We start from the raw sequence: 6,000 nt of genomic DNA, 5'->3' as shown, positions 1-6,000 counted from the left end.
AAAATTGTCATCAACTGCAAGCACCCTTGTGGGGAATGCTCCCAAGACACCAAATGCAGAGCAAGATGTTTATTGGGCAATGCTAAGAAATGATCCAGATACAATCCTGGTATGAGACCTTGTGTTTCCTTTAAGATTGTTATCAATGTGGGAGAAGCTATCGGGGCATGCCTCATAGTAATCAAGTGTGAGATGAAATGTCTTACTATGTCAACTTCTCTCAATGGGAAATGGCTTTTGTTTCTTTCTAAAATTCATAATTCCAACATAAAAAAACAAAAACAAAAAAATCATTCATCTCATTATAGCATCCATTAATCATAAATATCAAATATATCTCTAAAAAGGAGTCATTTCAAATGGATCAAAATGACTTATCTCTCAGATATATTCATTACTGCTCTAAAGCACCCCTACCACAAGCGATTTTAAGATCGACCGGTGGCAGGTGAAGAAATAACTCGGGTGAATAAGTCAAAGGTGACAGAGTTCAAGGAACAAATGAGCGAAATGATGAAGATAATCTTAGCCCTGCAGTAGAGGAAAACTGATACGGTTAATCCTTCAACCTCTTATATGAGACCATAGGCCATCGAATCCTACAACAAAAGCAATGCCCCTCTTCATACTACTATAGTGAATGAGAAGGAAGATGTGAACATGTGGGATTCGATTGAGGAAAGACTGAATTCGTGCAATGGGCTAATTGTCCTGACATTAAAAATGCATTTGAGATGTGGTTGGTGCCTAATGTAGTCTTGCCACCCAAGTTCAAGGTTCCAGAATTTGAGAAGTATGATGGGACAACTTGTCCCAAAAGCCATTTGCACATGTACGCCTCGGAAATGTCGATGTACCATGATAATGATAAGTTATTGATCTATTGCTTCTAGGAAAGTCTGATAGGAATTGCTACTACTTGGTATATCCACCTAGAGAGAGAAAAGGTGAAAACATTTCTTGATCTTTTTGTGCGTTTATCAAGCAGTATAACTACAATGAAGATTCTGGTCCTAATAGAACTCAACTCCAGAGCATGTCCATAAGGCAGAGCGAGTCTTTCAAAGAATATGCTCAATTATGGAGAGGAGTTGTCTCTCAAGTCTTACCCCTCCTAGAGGAAGATGAGCAACTTGTCATCTCTGTCAATACTCTCCAAAACCCTTATTTTGATCGTATGATAGGTAACATAACCTGATATTTGAATTCCTTTACTAAGGTGAGAAGTATAATGGAGCATAGCTTCAAAAGTGTGAAAATAGCAGGCGGTCAGTTAGGTGCAAATGAAGGTAAGAGTTCAGCCTTCACCACCAAAACCCGTACTCAAAAGCCTCACACCAATATCAAACTTCATATTCGTACAGTGCCTTTCAATACCATACACCCTCACATCTCCCAAAACACCGTCCAAACACAAACTAAATACACGCTCCTCAACAAACCCAAAACAATCAGCAAATAAAAAGTGCAAATTACGCCGAAAGAAATCCATACTTTGACCCTATTCCAATATCTTATGCTAAACTCTTTGACCAACTTCAAAACCAACGAATGTTGACTCCTGTGGAGGGAAAATGTTTTGAGCCACCGTATCCTAAATGGTATGATCATGCTGCTAATTATGCATATCATTACAACATTACAGGACATTCCATTGAAAAATGCAAAGACGTCAAATATAGGGTACAAGAATTGATAGATTCCAAGTGGCTGGACTTCGGACAAGTAACAAAGAATGTTAAGGGAAACTTTCTACCCAACCGAGAAAGACAACAAAATTGATAGTTTATTTTGCTTGCAACCCCAATTGCTCTCCCCAAGGCTTTAGGTTCATAAAATAATGGGGCACCCATTTTTATCATAAATAAAAGTTTATTTTCTCATGCACATCTTTTTGACAATTACATACTATTACATTGAGCATGCATATTATCATCTCATACTTCCTTCCACGAATCTCATTCCAACCACACAAAAAAAAATTTAATTCATGCATTAATATGAGATATTTGATTCAATAATTTATATGAAGTGGAGGATGATGCAAATGTAAGACCCAAAATGGTGTGAATTCTAAGGCAAATCTTTCTGATGACACAAGGCATCTTTGAGAATCTCAAACACTATGAAGATATCCCTAGTCACCCCATTTAAGCCCTAGGCTTTACGAAAGGATATTTTTCTAAATTACTCGCAAAATATCAATAACCTTGGGCATGGTAGTTTTTCAATTGTTTTCTTTGACATTCAATTATTAAGAAATAAATACACTTTACCTACACCATTTTCCATATCTAACCCAAGGGTTAAAAATCCTAAGAAATTCAAATAAAAATGTTTATTGGTCAAAGTGTGAAATAATATAAAATAAAAAAGAAAAATATACAAAAAACTCGCTAGGGTTTCTAAAATAAATCTGAGGCAAAATTTAGGACAAATAAAGTGTACTATCAATGACCGCCAAAAGGAACAATTCAAACTCCTCTTAGGAATATTATTGCCTAAATATTAGGATTTCACCAATTCCATGACAAAAAATCAAACAAATTTTTGTAGTTGAATGTAATGTTAGAAAATTTTTGAAATAGGACAACAGAGAAAGATAAATTTAGAAGGGGGTGTGGGATACACTTATTTGAGCCTTTATGTCCTTTTTCTTGGAACCCTTAGCTAGGCCTTGACACAAGCTCAAAAGACCTTGTTGAAAATTTAATTTGCCTAAGGAATGCATTAGGGCAGAGAAACACTGGCTCCAATAAATATTATTAAGTTCTGATAAAAATATATTTTTTTAATGCATCGGATTAAATTTCATTACTCATCACCATCACCACCACCACATCAACACTCAAAACCCCAAAAAAATCCAAATTTGTATGGTCATTGTTTTTAGATTTTATTTCTAAAGTGTTGTACATGGAGAAAACACATGACAAATGGAAACCAAGAGGTATAATTCAAGATGAGGCATTGTTAAAGTTAGCTTATCTGATGCCCTAAGGGTAAAACCGACATGAACTATTTAAGAAGATGGATGATATCCAACATGTCAAATTGTGGCAGTTTATTGAGTTCATCCCATTTCTCATGCGGAAAGTACCAAGAAACGCATAATTGGAGCAATGTTGAAGTGAGTGCAAGATCTTGTGTTCTCGACTTCAAATTTCAAAGGTGACTCATGTTTTCATACATTTATGATTGTCATGTTTGAGGGTATTCAAGAAGCCAAGAAAAAAACATAGATAAATCAAAGCAAGATAAAAAAAAGAAAAAATAGTGCTAGGTTGAAAACTCACAAGGGCAACCTAAGAAAATGAGAATCGTGTTAAGTCGAAAACCTTCAAAGGTGACTTGATATCATATTGAAAATAAATGAACACTCTCAAGTCAAAACTTACTATTACTCATCCTCAATAGTGCAAGCCGAGGCAATTTTTTTAAGTCAGAGTCACAACCTCAATTTGGAAAGATTCTCAACAAGCATATGATGAAGATACTAAGGCAATTCATTGGATGATCATACTCTTCCAATAAATTCTCAAAAAGATATTGGGGCAATTTATTGGATGGTCCTACTCTTCTAATAAATTATTAACATGACATTGGTGCATTCAATTGACTCACTACAAAATGGGGCAGTTTCTCGAAGTACCAAAGTGATCTCAAAAAGCAAGTAAGTCATGAATAGCTCCGTCGGCTAAAGCCAGTCCTAAAAATGTTTTGAAATAGAAAAGTTTTAAGGGTGCTGAAAAGCAATTTTGAAGACAAATGAACAAAAAAAATTCAAATCAATTGTTCCAAAACTCAATATCATCCACTCATTCAATAATTATGGTTCATATACCACTTCATCATGCAAACATAACCAAAATACAGGCAACACTTCATCTAACAATAATAGCCTACAAGTCATACTCCCATACACTCATATATGGGAGTATGATACATCATTCATGACATATATACATACATACGTATCACCAAATCAAGTTAATACTCAAGCACCACAAGTCATACTCTCATACACTCATCATATATACAAAATATGCATCATTCATGTATAATCGAACCATCACAGGTGGTCAATCAAATTAGTTTCAAAGAAAAAAATATTGTCGGACTCAAACATCAAAATGTTATGATGTTGCTACACTCAGATGCTAGAATGTTCTTAAAAGATAAAAACATTGTCGGACTCAGACGCTGAAATGTTATGACGTTGCTAGACTCATACGCTACAATGTTCATAAAAGAAGAAAAACAATGTCGAGAATGTTTTGACATTACTGGATTTAGACACCATAATGTCCTTTCAACAAACATCATTTTTAAATTTTCATTGTCTCGAGTTCCAGAAGTACCCAACCTGCATTCTCGTATTTAATTTTATTGTCCCTTCTTCTGGCAGTACCCGACACGTATTCTCATATTTAATTTTATTTTCCCGAGTTCCAACAGTATCCGACCTGCGTTCTTGTATTAACTTTTATTGTCTCTTCTTCCGACAGTATTCGACCTGTATGGTTGTCAACCAGATCAGTAGTGTAAGAGAACATGGAATCAAAGCAATCAATGGGTAGAGTAGACTGATTTGGAGGGGATTTAGGTGATTCTTCTTGACTATTATGGAAAAGATAAATGTGTTCAAAGAAGACCATATTTCTTGAAAGGAAAATTTGCATGTTAAGACAATCTAGGACAAGATAACCTTTGGTTCCTTGCCTATAGCCCAAGAAAACACATCTTATTGACATAGGTTCAAGTTTGTGTCTTTTATTAGTTAGTGTAGAAACATAGCTTAGGCTGCCAAACGTTTTTTAAATGGGTTAGGTCAGGGAGAGTCTTATGCAGAGCCTCAAAATGAGACTTATTTCAAAGGTATCTAGTGGGCTGTCTATTGATGATATGGATTGAATGAGATATGGCATAGTTCTATAAGCATATACATAGCTTGGCTTGGAAAATGAGGGATCTGACAACAACTAATATATCATGGTGTTTTCTTTCAACAATTCCATTTTGCTGAGGGGATTCCACACAAAAGTTTTGGTGGTGTATCCCTTGTTGGGCATTGAATTCAGTGAGGAAAAACTCTTTTCCATTGTCACTTCTAATGGATTTGAGTTTCGAATCAAAATGAGTGTTCCATAAGACACAAAGGCCTTTATGTGTTCATTCATTTCGGTTTCGGTTCTCATAAAAAGAAGCCATGTGTATCTTGTGTGGTCATCGATAATAGTAAGACAATATTTATGACCATGTGTGGAGGGCATATAAAAGGGACCCATATGTCCATATGAACAAGATCAAAAGGCTTAGTAGATTTAGAAACACTATCAAGATATAGTAACCTTTTTTGTTTGGCCAAATGGCAAGTTTCACAAGGATCCATAGTCTCATTATATTGAATAAAAGGAAAAATAGATTGCATAACAGTCATTTTAGAATGTGACAAGTGACCTAATCTACAATGCCATAGATTGTTGTCACTATAACTAGAGAAAGTATTAGTAGTATGTAAGCTAGGAATGTCATGAGTCTGTTGCACCATTCAATATAGTCCCTCCTTTATGCTAGCTACACCAATCATCCTCAAGGATTGGAGGTCCTGTATGTGACAGTGTGTATTGGAAAAAATCAATTTACATGGCAGATAATTAGTAAGTTTTGAGACATAAATCAAATTGAAGTTGAATGAGGGTAGATATAGATGTCATTTAAGTAAATATGAGTTGAGAGCAATACTATACCAGAGTAGTGAGGAATTAAATTTTCTCCATTAGGCAATCTGATTGAAATAGGTTCGATTTGTTTAAAAGATTGGAATCTTGATAAGGAGTAGCACACATGATTTGTGGCTCCTGTATCAAGAACCCAATAATCAGATTTCCTAGTGGTTGATTGAATGTTAGTGGTTTTTGAGGTTCTTATGTCCTGTTGAAGTGGTGCAGCCACAATTTGATTAGCATTATGATGTTGAGGATTGTTGGAACATTCCAA

The sequence above is a fragment of the Lupinus angustifolius genome, unplaced genomic scaffold, assembly GCF_001865875.1.
Source record: "Lupinus angustifolius cultivar Tanjil unplaced genomic scaffold, LupAngTanjil_v1.0 Scaffold_39_94, whole genome shotgun sequence".
NCBI lineage: Eukaryota > Viridiplantae > Streptophyta > Magnoliopsida > Fabales > Fabaceae > Lupinus > Lupinus angustifolius.
This window is presented reverse-complemented; position numbering follows the sequence as displayed.